This window comes from Bos javanicus, chromosome 6 (genome assembly GCF_032452875.1).
Source record: "Bos javanicus breed banteng chromosome 6, ARS-OSU_banteng_1.0, whole genome shotgun sequence".
In the NCBI taxonomy this organism is placed as follows: domain Eukaryota; kingdom Metazoa; phylum Chordata; class Mammalia; order Artiodactyla; family Bovidae; genus Bos; species Bos javanicus.
Genome location: NC_083873.1, coordinates 65,818,986 through 65,839,685, shown reverse-complemented (window position 1 = coordinate 65,839,685; position 20,700 = coordinate 65,818,986). Strand labels below are relative to the sequence as shown.

The 20,700-nt window shown below is 36.6% G+C and overlaps 1 protein-coding gene across 3 annotated transcripts in view; it reads left to right on the top strand.

Annotated features, from left to right (window-relative positions):
* Positions 1 to 20,700, top strand: part of GABRA4 (gamma-aminobutyric acid type A receptor subunit alpha4) — a 241,910-nt gene that overhangs the window by 31,337 nt on the left and 189,873 nt on the right. The gene's annotated exons all lie outside the window — the stretch shown is intronic.

The following is a 20,700-nucleotide window of genomic DNA, read 5'->3' as shown; positions in this document are numbered from 1 at the left end:
ACTTTTGGATACCAGTTGTACAAAAATAGCAAACCATCATGAAAATGAGAAAGCAAGCAATCATCACCTCCTCTTCCTCCTCCTCCTTCTCTTCTTTCTCTTCCTCCTCCTCTGATACTCTACTATCTCTCTCTCTTTTTCTTTCCTGAATCAAAGAAGTATCTATGGTCAGTTATACACAGCCTTATTGTAGTTGCCACAAATGAGTCAAAAGCTCCTTTTGTCGGCATGTACCCAAATCAAAGTGTATGAAAGTCATCAACTCTATTCTCTATGGTAATAACTCATCCCTTTAATTATTCAAACATGCATTCATTCTTTTTTTTCACTCATTCACCAAATACACATTTAGCATCAACTATGCACCAGACACTGTTGATGATCTGAGAAACAAGGGCACACAAAGCCCTCTGACAATTATCTTACTCTATGGACTTAGATTTAAGTATGTAGGACAGGGGAGACAGAAAATTTACCAAAAATGTATATATATATATAGCAAAACCGGTACATTAGATGGTGCATTGCTTTGATAGCGCTGAATCACCAAAGTGGGAAGAAAATGTTAGGGCATTGTGACAATAGTAGAATTCATTTCCGGGACCAGGAAGTCCTCCCAGAGAAGATGCCAGTAGAACAAATTAGGTTAGCTGTTTACCCTGGGCTTCCCTGGTGGCTCAGACGGTAAAGCGTCTATCTGCAATGCGGGAGACCCAGATTGATTCCTGGGTCGGGAAGAGCCCCTGGAGAAGGAAATGGCAATCCACTCCAGCACTCTTGCCTGGAAAATCCCATGGATGGAGGAGCCTGATAGGCTACAGTCCATGGGGTCGCAAAGAGTCGGACACGACTTCACTTTCACTTTCACTTTACCCTGGTAGGTATAAACTGTTAAGGGTCCTTCACTTTATAGCTGTCTTTCCCAGTGCAGGGATAAGGGCACTGGTTCTCTAAGAATGACATATGAGCTGATAGAAAAAATTATTGTCCTTCCATTAAAGTAAGTTTGGATAGCTTACATTTTCTTCTAAAGAAATCAATTTCATCAAGATTTTCAAAATTATTAAAATGAATTTTGTTTACTATTGTCAGATAAAAAACTCATTATTTATTCCCTTTCCCTTTCCCCATAAGTAATTTTGTGTCCTTTCTGCCTTTTATTGTTGTTTTGTTGTGTTTGTTGTTTTGCTTTGTTGTATTGAGGCCTTGGTAGAATAATTCTATCTACCGTTCCTTTAAAAAATCATCCTGTGTTTATTTATTTGCTTTTTATTCTTATTGTTGACTTAAGATTTATTTTAATTTCATCTTTCTGCAGATTAATTTTGTTACTCTTTTTCTAGCATTTTGAGTTTAGTTCTTAATTTATTTTCACTGTTTCTTATTTAATAATAGTGTTTCCTTTATTGCAATGAGATTTCCTTTGCATACAGCTTTGGCCATAATTCATAACTTTTTGGTGATGTATTATCATAATTATTTGCTAAATATTCTGCAATTATGCTGCTATTTTTCTATATAAGCTCATAATTATTTGGAAGATAATATTATAAGTTCCAAATGGAATATTGTTTGTTTATCTAGCTTCATTGTATTTTTAGCTGAACCACCTTATATTCAGAAATGTTACCTGTATAGATTTGAATGTTATTGATATTTTCATTGTGGTCTGAATTATACTAAAGCTTATAAATGTTTGATGGAAATTAAGGAGTTGACTACTAGTTACTAATTTTACCTAAAACATTATTATGTCACCTCTAGTCACTTCTTGTCTTCTTGATCTTTCAAATACCAAAAACGTTAAGAAAAATCCTCCAAAAATGAGATTGTTTTAGTTTTGCATTTTAACTAGTTTTGTTTTATGCATCTTGATGCTATGATACTCAACATGCAAAGATTTATAACAGCTCTATTTTCATTGAACTCTGTGAATTTGATCATAAAATAACCTCTTTGGGGAGATTCCATATAGTACCCCTTGAATTCTATTTGGTCTGATTTCATTAACTTTTACATTCTTTCTTAATATTAACTTTTGTAATACATTTTTATTGCTTAATTTTCACATTCTTTATTTTTTCATATACTTTGAAAGCTATCTGTCCTATTATAACCAGTGTTTAACTTTTAAAACAACATATTTCAACTTATCATTTTCTAATATTGTGGAAGTTATTAAATATATTGACTTTTCCTTGTAGCTATTAACTCGCCCTGATCCCAGGATTGCTAAAGTGTAAAGATTATGCATTTGGAGACATATATATAAAAATACACACACACACACACACATATAAATATGTAGTTTTTTTCTGTTTATAATGAGTTAATGTGGTTCTCTTTTCATTTTTGCAAGGTGATAAGACTCCTTGCATAGTGTTATTGTATTTACTTGAAAGTACTGCTTAACTAGCATAAAACTATTCTGCAGAATTTCCAAAGGTGGGATGAGAACTAATACCTCCTTGAAACATTTTTTGACTGTAACAGTTGTTATCACTGATGAATGCTAGGTTTGGTGTGTCCAGTTGGCTAAGTCCGCTTGGATTCAGTAACTCCTCTTGGCAGCATGGGCCTCATGCTGTGTGCAAATGGCATAATAAAGAATAAGATGATGAAATTTGTTTGTGAAGGGCATAGAGTCACGGTCTTTACAGGTTTGGAAGGAATTTATAATAAATTTCATCAAAATATGTGTTTCACATCCTCTACAGTGTGTAACCATGTATGTATTACAACTTAGATCTCCAGAGCAGTTTCCTTGAAGAATCTGTGTTGTAAGGACAGTGATTAATGAATTGACCATCCATCCTCCAGAGTACATATTGCTGCCAGAACACACCTGGCTTTGGGGCTTCAGTTGTCATTGAATACTTTCAGTATTAAGTTTAGCTTTGAAGGTTGAGAATGCATTAAAATTGAGGAAGGGAAGGAGACAGAGAAAAACATAGATAAATAAGGAGAAGGAAATCAAGAAGGGGAAAGAGTGTGTTAAGAGCAAAATTTTAAAATATGTTCCTGGTAGGAAATATTCTAATTATCTTAGTAAGTTGAAATTTTATTATTCTAACGTGTTCCAACTTGTGTAGCTGTTTGCTTATTTGAATAATGCTGCCTTTGTTTAAAATGTGTTTAAACTCCTCATTTAAAATTGTCTTCAGTCTGCACAATATTTGATAGTTCACCGGTCCTTTGGGTAAGCTCACTAGTCGTTTGATTCATTGTCACTATATGTGACCTATGGACTCTTAATGGCCTAGCAGAGTATTATGGTTACCATTTTTATTTCTTGGGAATTGGAAAGCTTATGCTTTATGGAATATTCATGAAGCAAGGAGAAAAGGCCGATTGGCAGACTCTAAGAGCAGCTACGGGCAGCCTGAGTATGTTTTTAGGCATCTCAGGAGGGAAAGTGGATGTTTTGCTTCTGCGACATTACTATAATTCTGACTTTGACTTTGCCCTTCCAGTATTTAAGCTGAGCTCTGTTTTTGTGGTTCTATCTTTCCATATCCTTATTGCTTCTTAGAGTACCTACTTGCTTGCTGACACAGGTGATCTGGACTAATAGGATGGTTTGGACAATAAGTAACTATAAAATGTGGAGATTTCTTAATAAAATCATATTTTAACAATTATTTGAAAATATATTTCACAGTTCTTGTTCAGTCAGAAAGTATACATTAATGTATGCACATTATATATTGTTAAAAATATCCCATGATACAATGACTAAAATTCCTTGGACTTTTATATTGTGTCAGGTACTGTGTGATATGCTTAACATGTGCTAATTAGTTGCAAACTCACAATAACTATTTGACAGATGAAGGAAGTGACCCTTGAAGTTGTTAAGTGATATATTCAAGATAACAAAACTAGAAAATGGTAGACCCAATATTTAGCTTAATTTAGTTGTGTCTGAGTGTAGGGTTTGTTCTCTTAAATTCTGTTTTATAGTATTTAATTTATAATATAGCTATACAGATAGACATTAGAATGTATGTGTGTGTGTGTATAATACATGTGTATAAAATGATGAGCCTAACACAGAGTCTTTTGTTTGTGTTTCTATGATTAAATAACAACAGCAAAATATTCCAAATGCTTTTAGTAAGAACTTTTACAGACATTGTAGATACATTTTAATTTTAACAACTTATAAAATACATTCTATTTTTGTCCATGTTTTACCAATGAGAATATTGCTAGTTAGGGATCAAGCAATCCGCCCAGAGTTATTTATCTGGTAAGTGGTAGGACTGGGCTTGCAAAACTCAAACTTCTCATTTCACATCTAAATGACTGATTAGATGTTGGGACAGGGAAATGAAGGATGAGATAGATGGTGGTGGCATCATTCATTAGAACAGAGAAGAGCAGTGAAGCATGTTTAATGAAGACGATACTTAGTTCAAGTTTAGACAGGTGGACTTTTCCATAGTGGGACATTTTCTCCTAACCCGTGATAGGATGGAATGTAAATGGGTACTTTTCTGAATACAAGTGCATACATCTCCACTGTGCACCTTTCCTGTCCCATCTACCTAATTGCTTTGTCTGTTTACATTTCACTGTAGCTATTCTTCATGGACTTTTCACTGTTAAAGTGCTCATAGATTCTTACAAGGATATTTGTAAATTAAATAGCTATTTGCTCCACTTAGAATCTTTAAGAAAAAGATGATATTAAAAGAGTATATAAATAATTCAAGATGCACCTTGAATTTAGTAATTCAAGTGCATTCCTGAAAATCTCCTTCTTTACTGTCTATTCTTCAAAGTCAAACTCTAGCCCTATTTCCCAGATGAGGATCATTTTGACCAAACTTAAGGATCTCAAGAACATTGTGGCAAGAGTCCACATCTACATAATGTGGGTAATAACAAAATAAGAGAAAAAAGAATAGAAAAAATAGGAACTATTTGTCTTTCTCTGTATGACTTATTTCACTAAGAATACCCTCCAGACCGAGCCATGCTATAGCAAATGGCAACATTCTTTTGGTGGTTAAGTAGTGTTTCATTGTGTGTGTGTGTGTGTGTGTGTGTGTATATATGTATATGTATATATATATATATATATATAAACATACACATATATACTACATCTTTTTAATCCATTAATCTATTGATGGACACTTAGGTTGCTTCCATATCATGGCAACTGTGAATAGAGCTGCAATGAACATGGGGGTACATATAGTTTTTCTTTTTTTTTAAAATTTTATTTTATTTTTAAACTTTACATAATTGTATTAGTTTTGCCAAATATCAAAATGAATCCACCACAGGTATACATGTGTTAGTGTTTTTATTTCCTTTGGAAATATACTCAGGAGTGGAATTACTGGATCATATGGTAGTTCTATTTTTAGTTTCTTGAGAAACCTTCTTGTTCTTCATAGTGGCTATACCAATTTACATTCCCTCCAATGGTGTACAGGGCCCCTCACTAAACAGGGTCTCCACACGCTCTCCAGCGTTTGTTATTTGTGGTCTTTATGATGATAGCCATCTGACAAGTGTGAGGTGCTATCTGAGATGGTTTTGATTTGCATTTCCCTGATGGTCACAGTAGCTGTGATCATTATCATTGTTTATTTCCTTGAAGCATCTTTGATATCTAACGCATGCACCACACATAAGTTATCATCTGTAATATTCTAAAGTATTTTGAATAAATTATTTCATATGTGATTACTTTGTTTACCTACATGGATGGTGAACTCCTTAATAAAATTGATTATGGCTTCATTCTGTCTTCCCATACAGCACATAGCACAGTGTCTAATAGTCACAGTTGTTTATTATAATCAGCCAACTATAGTAATCAGACAGTAGGAAATGTGGTGCCTCTAAAAACCAATACATTTATCACCAATTTCCAAAAGCACTTGCATTTTTATGTAAAATTCCTCCTTACCACAGTTAAGTGTGAACTTTAGGTGGATATTAAGTGGTGAGCTAGAATCAGGTCACTGTGAGGACCAGGAACAGCAGATAGTCATTCTGAGACATGCATGTCAACAGTTGGACTTAGCTAGTGGACAACAACAGGGAACTGAGGAGGACACTTTGAAAACAAAATCAAGCAAAATGAAAAGTCTCTGTAAATCTATAAGTGCAGCCATGCATTATGAGGAGAGTACAGTTTGTTGTTCTTGGATCATTTTTGTCATCTCTTTCACTGAAAGTGAAAGTCGCTCAGTCTTGTCCAATTCTTTGCGACTCTATGGAGTATACCATGCATGGAATTCTTCTGGCCAGAATGTTGGAGTAGGTAGCCTTTCCCTTCTCCAGGGGATCTTCCCAACCCAGGGATCAAAGCCAGGTCTCCTGCATTGCAGGTGGATTCTTTACCTGCTGAGCCACCAGGGAAGCCCAAGAATATCGGAGTGCATAGCCTATCCCTTCTCCAGAGGACATTCCCAGCCCAGGAATTGAACTGGGGTCTCCTGCATTGCAGGTGGATTCTTTACGAGCTGAGCTACCAGGGAAGCCCACACAGATATCGGTGTCTGTGAGCAACACCAGTGTTAAGTACAATGATTTCCCAGTGCTTGGTAATCACAAACCTCATTGCATTCTAACAGGCTCTATAAACTAGGCCAGTTTCAGATTTTCATCTCAATCATTCTCAAAATTCCTCTTAGAAATGCTGTGCTTTAAATAGTTTAGGCTAGCATGCAAAAAAAACAAAAAACAAAAAACACCTCGTTTTCTCATTTATCCTTATTTCTTTCACTTCTTAACTTAGTTTAAAATCTCTTTCCGTGGCAGTTTGAATAAGGATGTGAAGAGGTACTGTCATTCCACTTGACATTTCAGTTTGTTGGTGACAGTAGTAGTTTAATGACTTCTTTAAGTCTTATATAAATTGTACCTCTCTGAAGCCATACTTTTTTCTGTACTGAATGTTCTGTAGTTAGTAATGCTCTTTAGGCAATGAGTCATTGTTTAATCGCACAATTATTAAACTGGATGATTTAAGTGTCATGAGTATCAGAATTTTGTTTAATTTCCAACCATGTTTTTCATCTGTTACTTTTATTATGTGTCACATGCTGACTCATGAGAAATTGTCGTTTTGCTAAACCAAGAGAGCCAAATCTCTGTTAGCAATTTAACAACTGTTTCCAGAGCAACTGCTGTGCACTAGTCATCATGCAAGGTGCTGAGGAGTCAAAGAATAGAAAACCTGGGAGAATAGTCTTAAAGTGAAGGAGACAGGATATTATTCTTATAATTGACTATATGTAATATGTAGAATCTTGGTTTTAGAATAATTCAAGTATGTTTGTAGTAGTATAAGCTTACTCTCAAATATTCACTGCTACTTTAGACCTATGTGCTGGAATATGGATCTATGAATTCAATTTCCTACTGGGAACCTATTTATTTATGGCTATATTAATGGAACACTTGTTAAGTGTAGTAGTTTGGGAATACTCTGAGGGTAGTGTAGGGGGTGACATTCATCACTTGACTTCAAATATTTAAATAATGATATGTATGTGAATGTGAATAAATGAATGTGAACGTGAATGAATAAAAGTGAAAAATGCTTTGAAGGATGTTTGAGAGGGTGATGATAAATTAAATCAGAAAGAGTTAAGCTGAGACTTCAAATTAGCCTTTGAAATGCAAAAAGTGACAAGGTAAGAGATATTATTCAAAATGACAAAGGGAGGAGAAGCGATCAGTTTTAGTAGCTTATTGAAGTAATACTATGCATATCTTGGTAATTATTTGTAATAACATCACATGGGAAGAAAAATGCCAACATTAGCATCATAATTGAAAATTTAGGCTATTTTCTCCTCCAGAAGGGGAAATGCCATAATTTCAATGCTGCATTAGGAAGGCTAGATATTAATATATTAGCTAGTATTTAAGGAAGTATTAAGGCATCTTGTAAACCTAGTATAATACAATGTAGGAGTGTGTGTATGTGGTATGGATATAGATTACTAGTAAACTTTTCCATTTATTTTCATGTATTCTATGTTTGCAAATATGACAAAGGAAGAAGCTGGAAGTGTATTTATACAATATGTAGAATTTTGGGATTTAGTAAGTAGCTTGTCACCATCATAATCCTCATTGTTATTTTAAAATTTTTATTTAGTTATTTTTGATGTCAGGTTTTAATTGTGGCACATGGGTTCAGTTGCCCCTTGGTATGTGGGATCTTTAGTTCCCTGACCAAGAATCAAAACCACATCCCCTGCATTGGGAAGTGGATTCTTAGCCACTGGACCACCAGAGAAGTCCCCGTCATTGTTACTTCTGTGCCCTATAGGGCTTCCCAGGTGGCCATAGTGGTGAAGAACCCACCTACCAATGCAGAGACATAAGAGATGCATCCATGGAGTTGCAAAGAGTTGATCACAACCGACACGACTTAGCACACACACACATGTGCCGTATATATATATATATTGTGCTAGTTACTTTACGTGTGTTATCTCTGATTTCCACAAACACCCTAAGATAAGTCGTGTTGTTACATATACAGTTTTATGGTTGAGGACACTGAGCCTTGGTGAAGTGTTTTGGATGCTTTCAGGTGCACTGTGCTGACTCTCAACTAGAGAAACCAGCCAGGCATTGAGGGATTTTTGTCTCTACTCTCAGTTTTCTGGCTTTTCTTTGATCACACAACCTAATATCTGAGTGTACATTTCTCTGTCTGTTACCTGATGATGTTAACCAAGATTATATCCAAATTCCCTTCTAATTTAAAAACCTGTTACTACAAACTCATCCGTATCTGTAACCAATGCTAGCTTGCTTTATACTCTTTAACATATGTTTACTTTCATAAGCATGGCTACAAAGAAGGATGGTTCTTTTTGGGTTCACTGAGTCAGGTCAAACTAAATATTCAGGTTATTTTGTGTACTCTTACATAGCAAAAGTCCATACTGTTCCAAAAGCAATAAGAACATCAACCGATCCTGTGTTTAGTAGCACCAGGGAGTATTTTAAATATTTTGCATATATTACCTTATATAATTGGCATAGCAATCCTGTTCTAGTTTCATCCTCTTTTATAGATGACTAACTGAGACACAGAGAGGTGTAAGTGATTCGTCCAAGCACACACCTCCTAAATAACTGAGCCAGGATTTAAACCCAATAGTCTGGCTCCAAAGTCTAGATTTACAACCTGTATAAATTGTTTCCCCTCCCCTCTCTTGTGACCAAATACCACGACTGGTGACTCTTTCCTGTGCCTACCCCCACAGCTTCACTCCCCACCTCATTCCTCACTTTTCTGAAGGTTGTCAATGTTTATATTGTTGAAAGTGTAAGCCAGACAATAAAACTCTATCCCATTTATAATGAAGCCCAAGCAGTTCAGGGCTGGCAGTTCAGTTTACATAGAAGCTAAAGTCTCAGAAAATTAGACACACTCTCCAAATTTCTAGCTTTGCACAAAATATATGTGGATTTCCTCAATGCTAAAAATCACCAATTGATTTAGCTCAGTCATTTTGACTATAGGCCAATCCATAGTTTTTCCAATTTTTTGACATTTTAAACATCTAAAAAATGTTAAAAGGTATGTCTTTGAATTTTTGGTTTGAAATAACCTGCCTGATATGTACTAGTACATTCAATTAACAATATTTATTTATAATATATTTCAAAAGAATTCTATTGTAAAGGTGGAGAGGAAAATTTTAAAGGATCTTAAAAGAGAGTTTTTGCCCTTACTGAATTTATACTATGTCAGGTGACAGCATAGGTATTCTGTAGGGGCCAAGAGATGTAAAAAATGTGGTGAATTTTGGGAGGAGCTGGTGAGAGAACCTAGCCTGGCAGTGAGGTGTATTTTACTGATGGTCAGCAGATAAAGGAGAGTATCAAAGAAATGAGCCACCTCATTACTATAAATATCATTAGTTTAGTTTGTGATTTTTATGCGTTAGCTTAAGGATTGCTGTAGAATTGCTCTATAATTAGTAAACTTCTGTCACGTTGTTGATATTTTTATTACTTCTCCATTTACTCTGTTCCTTCTCCAGTACATCTGGCACAGATTTGCTAAGAATCTAGCAGGTGCTCAAGAAACAGCTACTGGTATATTTCACTTCTCATATAACTGAGATAGGTGTTCAGTTGTCAGGGAGAGCAATACATGAAGGAGCCATCCATTTCCCCACGTGAAATTTTTGCTCAGTTTTTTTCTTAATGGTGTTTCCCATTATTATTAACTTGGTGAATCTTTTTCTGTGTTACTACGTGAGTGGGCCAGCACTTCTTTTTAGGGGAGAACACTGTCAGCTTCAAAAATATGCAGATGCTTGAAACAAATTCCCTCAATATTTGGCTGTATTATCCAGCAAGTTCTCATCCCTCAGCTACTGAGTAAGAGTATTCGTTCCTTCTGGTTTATTTGGCTAAGCGGCCAATTTCCCTTCTGCTATTTTGAGGGGCTAATTTCCCCACAACATAATATACATCGCTAAATCTCCAGCCTTTCTCTCAGCCTGTGATAATTTAGAAGTTTCAAGATGCATCAGTTTGGGTATTACTTGTTTCATTTCATTTAAATAAATGAGAGGATATTATGCATATAAATGTCTTTGGTAGAGGAAAATTGTTATGTATTTTGGCCAATTAAAGGAGAGGGCATTTTCTTTTCAGATTGTGTGGGATGGTGTGTTTTTCTTAATATTTGCTACTATCTCATCTTCCAGGAGACTCTTACCCTACCTAACTTCTTTGTTTGAATAATGTGTCAAATTCTTTCCCAATGTCTTTTTTGGTGCTTTTATTAGTGAGCCTGAATTTTCACATTCCTCTTGCTTAATTATTCTGTAGAACTATTCTTTCCCCTTCATTTGCTCTATCTTTAATTTTTTAGTTTTTTTAGTTTTCTTTTAGTTTTAAATTTTTATTGAACTATAGCTGATTTACCATGTTGTGTTAATTTCAGGTATACAGCAGAGTTAATGAGATATATCCAAATATATATATATATATATATCTCCTCTTTTTTAGATTCTTTTCCCGTATAGGCCATTACAGAGTATTGAGTAGAGCTCTCTCTGCTATACAGTACGTTCTTATTAGTTATCTATTTTATATACAGTAGTGTATATATATCAATTCCAAACTCCCCATTTATCCCTTCCCTTGCTTATCGCCTGGTAACCTAAGTTTGTTTTGTACATCTGTGATTTTACTTCTGTTCTGTAAATAAGTTCATCTATACACTTTTTTTAGATTCCACATATAAGCAATATCATATATATTTGTCTTTCTGCATCTGATTTACTTCACTCAGTATAATAGTTTTTAGGTTCCTCCATGTTACTGTAAATTGAATTATTTTGTTCTTTTTTATGACTTGAGTAATTTTTAAAAATCTAATGTTTTCATGTAGACAACTAGCTTGGGCATTTCTTTATTCCCTCCAGTCTCATGACTCCCTAACAATGTAGTCCAGTGAATTTTGCTTCTTTCTCAAACTCTCTCCCTCTTTTAGGAGTAGTTTTGCTGAAGCCACCTTTTTTACTTACTTTTTGTTTGGCTAATTGAAAACAGTTGTAGATTCCTTTCAAAGAAAAGTTTGCTTATAAGGAATTCTAAAAGAAGGTTCAGTTCAGTTCAGTCCAGTTGCTCAGTCATATCCGACTCTTTGCGACCCCATGAATCGCAGCACGCCAGGCCTCCCTGTCCATCACCAACTCCTAGAGTTCACCCAAACTCATGTCCATCAAGTCGGTGATGCCATCCATCCTATCTCATCCTCTGTTGTCCCCTTCTCCTCCTGCCCCCAATCCCTCCCAGCATCAGAGTCTTTTCCAATGAGTTAACTCTTCGCTTGAGGTGGCCAAAGTATTGGAGTTTCATCTTCAGCATCAGTCCTTCCAATGAACATCCAGGACTGATCTCCTTTAGGATGGACTGGTTGGATCTCCTTGCAGTCCAAGGGACTCTCAAGAGTCTTCTCCAACACCACAGTTTAAAAGCATCAATTCTTTAGCGCTCAGCTTTCTTCACAGTCCAATTCTTACATCCATACATGACCACTGGAAAAACCATAGCCTTGACTAGTTGGACCTTTGTTGGCAAAGTAATGTCTGTGCTTTTGAGTATGCTATCTAGGTTGGTCATAACTTTCTTTCCAAGGAGTAAGCATCTTTTAATTTCATGGCTGCAATCACCATCTGCAGTGATTTTGGAGCCCCCAAAAATAAAGTCTGACACTGTTTCCACATCTATTTCCCATGAAGTGATGGGACCAGATGCCATGATCTTCGTTTTCTGAATGTTGAGCTTTAAGCCAACTTTTTCACTCTCCTCTTTCACTTTCATCAAGAAGGTTAGGGGTTTGCAAGTAAGGATGGGGGTTAGTTTCCCTGAGAGTGCTTCTATTTTTGCCTCCTTAAAAAATTTTTACTGAGTCCAGGCAGTTTAGTATAGATATCAAGGGATCACTTAAAAGTAGAAAATCTCATACCATGAAAATATTAGACAAAGGGAAGAGGGAGGGAGTACTCCACTGTTTAGGACATCTGCATTTCCTTTTTGGCCAGTTTGTTGGCATGCGTGGGAGCTCAGTCCTGTTCGATTCTTTGAGATCCCATGGACTGTAGACCTCCAGGCTCCTTTGTCCATGGAATTTTCCATGGAATCCACTAGAGTGGATTATCATTTCCTACTCCAGGGGATCTTCCCCACAAAGGAATTGAACCCGCATCTCTGGCACTGGTAGGCAGATTCTTTACTGCCTGTGCCACCTGGGAAGCCCCCAGTTTGTTGGCACCTGAGGATTAACATTCCCAAAGAGGACTTAGCCAAAGGTGGTGAGACCTCTGTAGCCAAGGAGCAGAAAGTCAACTCTTCATATATAAAAACAAGCATGTTATCCTCTCCAGCTTATCAAACTGTGGACATTTGTGTACATCTGGGATTAGTCTGTTGAACAGATTTTCTTTTAAAGAAGCAATTTGAAGAATACAAATCATAAAACAAATGCTTAGCACAGAGCCTGGCACCCAGTAAATGACCTTCCAACCTTTGTATACTGAGTTAATGAATGAAAGAATGAATGCAATATAGTCTCTATGAAATATTGTTACTGCTAGTAATGATAGGAAAGAGAAGTCCTAGATGATAACAATAATAGAGAAAAATCCCATAAAACCATCCCAGCATTGCTTTTTTTATTTTTTGAGGTTCACACAGAGCTTTGGGATTACTGAAGGAAAAATGGATAACACGACCTCAAACTACCTGGTTTCTTTGGAACTCTTCCCTGTGAAGGAGCTGCTTATCCCTGCCTTTTAATTGTCCATTTGTTTGATTCTTAGTTTTGTTGTTGGGTTTTCTTTGTGTCCTAATGTAGATGGGCTGCTAGAGGGGAGATGAGAATCGTGCTCAACTCTGCTGTTTAGGCTAAATTAGGCATGTTCTCTGGTTGCCTATGGAAAAAGGGAATAATCAATACTCTTCTGAGAACTGGTTTAAATGGAGAAGCTCTGGGAAGAGCATTTTGCTTGGAAAGTGATAAAAAGAAGCCTCTGTGGAGCTTGGAAGGTACTTCCCTGGAAAGTGAGCAAGAGTCTAACAACCATTTAGAAACTTGCTAGCTATAGTCTCAAGAGCTGATCCTTAACTAAAGCAGCATTAACAGCAGCAATGAGTTGACAGCTGGGCACTTGACCTTCCCTGGCTGTCTCTTCCATGAAGCAATGAGCCTGTGGTTTGTTTTGAGAAAAGCCAGGTTTTATTTGTTTGAACCATGTAAAAGCACTGTTTTTGCTTGGTTTAAAATGATTTTTAATAATTAGCGATGTTGAGTATCTTTTCATGTGTTCATTGGCCATCTGTATGTCCTTTTTGGAGAAATGTCTCTTTAGGTCTTCCTCCCACTTTTTGATTTGGTTGTTTGCTTTTCTAGTATTGAGCTGCATGAGCTGCTAGTATATTTTGAAGATTAATCCTTTGTCAGTTGTTTAATTTGCAATCATTTTCTCCCATTCTGAGGGTTGTCTTTTCATTTTGTTTATAGTTTCCTTTGCTGTGCAAAAGCTTTTAAATTTAATTGTTTATTTTTGTTTTTATTTCCATTTTCCAGGAGTTGGATCAAAGAGGATATTTATGTGATTTATGTCAGAGTATTCTATGTTTTCCTCTAAGAATTTTATAGTTTCTGGTCTTACATTTAGGTCTTTGATCCATTTTGAGTTTATTTTTGTGTATGGTGTTACAAAATGTTCTAATTTCATTATTTTAAAAAATATTTATTTTTTAATTGAAGGATAATTGTTTTACAGAATTTTGCTGTTTTCTGTCAAGCATCAACATGAATCAGCAATAGGTGTACATATGTCCCCTCCTTGTTGAACCTCCCTCCCATCTCCCTCCCTATCCCTCCCCTCTAGGTTGATACAGAGCCCCTCTTTGAGTTTCCTGAGCCATACAGCAATTCCCATCAGCTATGTATTTTACATGTGGTAATGTAAGTTTCCATGTTACTTTCTCCATACATCTCACCCTCTTCCTCCCCTCTCCCTGTGTCCATAAGTCTGTTCTCTATGTCTGTTTCTCCATTGCTGCCTTACAAATAAATTTCATCATACCATCTTTCTAGATTCCATATATATGTATTAGTATACAATATATATTTTTCTCTTTCTGACTTACTTCACTCTGTATAATAGGTTCTAGGTTCATCCACCTCATTAGAACTGACTCAAATGCACTCCTTTTTTATGGCTGAGTTATATTCCATTGTGTGTATGCACCACAACTTCTTTATCCATTCATCTATTGATGGGCATCTAAGTTGCTTCCATGTTCTAGCTATTATAAAGAGTGCTGCAATGAACATTGGGATACATGTGTCTTTTTTAATTTTGGGTTCCTAGGGTTCAATTTTGTATATGCCTAGGAGTGGGATTGCTGGGTCATATGGTGGTTTTATTCCTAGTTTTTTAAGAAATCTCCATACCATCTTCCATAGTTGGTATATCAGTTTACATTCCCACCAACAGTGCAAGAGCATTCCCTTTTCTCCACACCCTCTCCAGCATTTATTGCTTATAGACTTTTTGACGATGGCCATTCTGACTGGTGTGAGGTGATATCTCATTGTTGTTTTGATTTCCATTTCTCTAATAATGAGCAATGTTGGGTACTTTTCATGTGTTTGTTAGCCATCTGTACATCTTCTTTGGAGAAATGTCATTTTCCCAGTTTTTGATGGGTTGTTTGTGTTTCTGGCATTGAGTTGTATGAGCTGCTTATATATTTTGGAAATTAATCCTTTGTCAGTTGTTTCATTTGCTATTATTTTCTCCCATTCTGAAGACTGTCTTTTCACCTTGTTTGTAGGTGTGCAAGGTTTTTAAAAGCTTAAAAGCTGTGCAAAAACTTTTAAGTTTGATTAGGTCCCACTTGTTTACTTTTGTTTTTATTTCCATTACTCTAGGAGGTGGGTTATAGAGGATCTTGCTTTGATTTATGTCTTCAAGTGTTCTGCCTCTGTTTTCCTCCAAGAGTTTTATAGTTTCTGGTGTTACATTTAGGTCTTTAATCCATTTTGAGTTTATCTATCTGTATGGTGTTAGGAAGTGTTCTGACTTCATTCTTTTACATGTAACTGTCCAGTTTTCCCAGCACCACTTATTGAAGAGGCTATCTTTTCTCCATTGTATATTTGTGCCTCCTTTGTCAAACATAAGGTACCCATAGGTGTATGGGTTTATCTCTGGGCTTTTTGACTTGTTCCATTGATCTATAGTTCTGTTTTTGTGCCAGTACCATACTGTCTTGATTGCTATAGCTTTCAAAACTACATTGAGATTCACCTCACACCGGTCAGAATAGTCATCATCAAAAAAAAAATCTACAAACAATAAATGCTAGGGAGTGTATGGAGAATAGGGGGTCCTCTTGGTTGGATAGAACAGTATGAAGAATCCTTAAAAAACTAGGAATAAAACTGCATGTGACCCAGCAATTTCACTATGGGCATATACCCTGGGAAAACCATACTTGAGATAAGACACAGGCACCCCAGTGTTCATAGCAGCACTATTTACAATAGCTAGGACATCTAGGAAGCCACCTAGATGTCCATTGATGGATGATGAATGGATGAAGAAGTTATGGATCCATGCATACAATGGGATATTACTCATAGCCATAAAAAGGGACACATTTGGGTCAGTTCTCATGAGTGGATGAACCTAGAGCCTGTTATACAGAATGAAGTAAGTGAGAAAGAGAGAAACAAATTTCTTATACTAATGCATATATATGGAATCTAGGAAAATGGTACTGATGTACCTATTTTCAGGGTACAAATAGAGATGCAGACACAGAGAACAAACTTTGGCAGCAGTTGGGGAAGGAGAAGGTGGGATGGATTAAGAGAGTAGTAATGAAACATACATTACCATGTGTGGAGTGGGTAGCTGATTGGAGGTTGCTGTATAGTACAGGGAGCTCAACCTGGTGCTCAGTGATAATTTAGAAGGGTAGGATTGGCTGAGGGATTGGGGAAGCTCAAGAGGGAGGGGGCATGTGTATACTTATGGCTGGTTCACATTGTTGTATAGGGGACGCTAACACAATATTGTAAAGCAATTATCCTTCAATTAAAAAGAAATTTAAAAAAACAGAATGATTTTTAGCAAGTCAAAAATGATCTTTTGAAGTGAAGATGAAGCCAAGATCTGGCTTTTAATTTCCTTTACCAGCTGTCTCTTTCTGACAGCAAAACAGGTAATTAATAAGAAATTGTGCTAGTGATTATGGTGATTAGCATTTTTAAATGTATTAGTTTGTTTTTAGGACAAAGCTTGAGTTTGGAGCTAAGGATGTCAAAACCTTGGAGCTGTACTCAGTGTGCCTGGGGCTGATGGGGATACATCCTCTGTGGGCATCTTAATGCTCTCAGTAGGATTGTTTTGTTAGTTTGTTTATTTGATTTTGACTTGAAGCTGTTCAGGCTTGTGCAGAGGAGGAGCTTCAACAGTCACTTTCCCCTGTGCTTAACTCACTCTGGCTGCTTCTGCAGGCAAGAAACCACTTTGCTAAAGCCTTAGCTGATCCTGAAAAATGTTAACATGCTTTCTGCTTAATGTTTGCCAACGGGCTGATCTAAAAATGGCACCAAGGAGGTTACCTATTATCCACAGAACAAGAATACATTTCAGGACTGAAATAGATTATGGTCAATGGAGACTTGATTTGCTGACAGGAAGTTATATTAGTATCCCTGAGCAATTCATAAAAATAGGAAGAGATTTTTATGTGGTGAATCTTTTTTTTTTTTTTAATTAAACAAAGACTCTCTCCTTTAGTAGCTTTCAATATTTAAGTTTTTTTTCTTATTTTTTCAGTTTTCTTTATTGAATTCATATGCATTCATGGTTCAAAACTCCATAAATCGTTCATTTTTGCACATGTGTGATGGGTTTGTCAATGGCACCCCCACTTCAGTACTCTTGCCTGGAAAATCCCATGGGCAGAGGAGCCTGGTAGGCTGCAGTCCATGGGGTCGTGAAGAGTCGGACACGACTGAGCGACTTCCCTTTCACTTTTCACTTTCATGCATTGGAGAAGGAAATGGCAACCCACTCCGGTGTTCTTGCCTGGAGAATCCCAGGGACGGGGAAGCCTGGTGGGCTGCTGTCTATGGGGTCGCACAGAGTCGGACACGACTGAAGTGACTTAGCAGCAGCAGCAGCAGATGGATTTGTACAATAGTCACATTTATTTGATCAAATTCATTATTACATATACTTTAAAGATGTGTACAGAAGCACCAAATTCTATAAAATTTGGGATGATTTAAAAATAACTTTTTAAGTGAAACTTGCAATTATTTCCTGTGTGACCTTCAAGTTCCATGTGATAGATTGGAATTTTTGATTATTTTTTGCAGTTAACCTATGATGGATAGATTGTCTTTGCTTGTAACAACCCACATTTATACCTTTTGACCTACCAGCTAACATTTGTTTAGGACAGAAGTATCCTGGCTTTTGTCCAATAGAGTGGATAGTTACCCTAATGATAAAAGCAAATATAAAAAGCAGTCTTCCTCTAGTATTGAAAACTTGTAATGTATTTCAGTTAAATGTTACCAAACGGCAATCTTAGTATATATGACATATGTTGAGTTAGTATTTTGTTGTTGTTCAGTCACTAAGTCGTGTCTGACTCTTTGCGACCCCATGGACTGCAGCAAACCAGGCTTCCCTGTCCTTCACTGTCTCCTGAAGTTTGCTCAAATTCATATCCACTGAATCAGTGATACCATCCAACCATCTTGTCCTCTGTCGCCCTCTTTTCCTTTTGCCTTCAATCTTTCCCAGCAGCAGGGTCTTTTTCAATGAGTCAGCTCTTCACATCAGATGGCCAAAGTATTGGAGCTTCAGCTTCAGCCTCAATTGTTCCAATGAATATTCAGGATTGATTTCCTTTAGGATTGACTGGTTTGGTCTTGCAGTATAACAAATATAATAGGCATGCTAAAATGGAGTTAAAGGTTAAAGTTACAACCCGTAAGGAATTTCAGAATCTGATGAGACAGTTTGAGATAATCATTGGCTACAGTTAACTTCTTGGTTACTATCCAGTCATTCTAAAGCCATTAAGTGGAACTAGCTACTCACAGTATTAGAAATTATAGTATCTAAGTGATGTAAATTCTTAGTTCTATGTTCCAAGAACTAAGAATTGAAGAAAAAAGAGGAAAAAAAGTCTCAAATCTTCGTTGTAAGTGAGGTAACAATTGTCCTAAAAGGTACTGTTGGCTTTATTCTCAGGGATTTTGTTATCAGAGTATATTCCTCATTTTAGGGGGAAAAAAGATGGAGAAAGATGTAAAATTTGGAGCTGAAATATGTGGGGTGAAATCAGGAGTATGAAAGTTAGAAGAGAACTACCGAAGAAAATATCTTCTCTTCTGTGTCACTTGCTGGGCTGCTGCCCATATATTACCTAAAGTAAAAGTGCAGTCGCTCAGTTGTGTCGCCTCTTTGCTACCCCATGAACTGTAGCTTATCAGGCTTCTCTGTCCATGGGATTTTCCAGGCAAGAGTACTGGAGTGGGTTGCCATTTCCTTCTCCAGGGGATCTTCCCAACCCAGGGATTGAACCCAGGTCTCCTGCATTGCAAGCAGATGCTTTACCCTCTGAGCACTTCATTTTTAGTTTTTTTTTTTTCTTCCTTTGAAGCACTAACTGAGGAAATCGTAAAGTTTCAGCATATGTGTTGACCTGAATGAGAATGGAATGCTGGACTTGTACTGGGAAGAGAGAGATACAGATCCAGTTGTCATGTTCTGGATAGAACACTGCTGTTATTTGGGATTCTGGGATTCTGTCAGATAGACCTGAGTTTGCACTTAGTATAGCCTGATTAGTTATAGAGCTGCTCATTTTAGCAATAACTGTATTAAATATGAACATTGTATATGTTTTTTTTTCCAGCCAATCTACAAGCACAGTAAAGCAAGCACAATCATACACTCTCAGCAAGACAAGCAATGATACAGATTTTGTTGTTGTTTTTTCACTAGCTTGCCATAATGTACTTCTCCAATTTGAATGCTTTGTGCAATCTGGTTATTGTGTTTACTCCATGGTGTTCATTCTTGGTGTCATTAATATCCTATTTTCTGGCTGAGGTTCTCTTTATTTATGATAATAGTTTGTTAGATTTCTAAAGGATAAACAAATGTGAATACTTTAATGGTTCAAGTACAAATTGGTGTTGAGTGGCAGTCTTATGGCTGTTTCAGATCAGCTGGATATATTCATGGCCTAAACCCAGCTAGGTTCACTATTAGAGTCATGTTAAAGAGTGCTAAAAAGATAAAGACATTAGCTAGAAGCCTCTTGATATATTGATGGTAGATGATAAAGATGACAAGAACAAATGACCAAGTGGACTATGTTATCCTTTGTAACAATTCGTTTGGTGATACCATTTCCATGTATGCACTCCCAAGCTCAGCAGTGCATGCATACTCAGTCGCTCAGTCGTGTCTAATCCTTTGCAACCCCATGAAGTATAACCCATCAGGCTCCTTTGCCCATGACATTTTCCAGGCATGAATACTGGAGTAGGTTGTCATGCCCTCCTCCAGGGGATCTTCCTGGCCTAGGGATGGAACTTGTATCTCTTGTGTCTCCTGCATTGGCAGGAGGATCCTTTACAATTGTGCCACCAGGACAGCCCTATGCCAAGCAGGTATACCTGTAATTCATGTAGTAAACTCACATCTATTCAGGTACCAAAAAGCCCAAAAAGCTAAATTAGGTAAAAGCAACTTTTTGGTAATGTTGTAGAGTGCTAACATATGTAAATATGCCACAATATAATTTTAGTGCAGTTAGTGTTTATATCCAAATGCTTTGAAAGGTGACAATGCATGAGCAAAAAGACTCTCTGTTAAGAACAAAAAAATTAATCAGAAACTCATTCCAAAGTTTAATTTCAGTGTTCAGCTTCTTCCCTCCATAATTCATCAAGATGGCATTAAAAGTTGTTCCATTCCTCTTTTTAGACTGGTCATTTTAACTGTTCCATCCTTAATTACTCCACCATGCAGACAAAAAGAGCCTGTGAAGCCTCACTCCCAGGCTTTTTGAGACATTAATGAATATTGCAAAAATTGTGTTGGGCCAGAAATCATTTTTCAAGATGGTTGT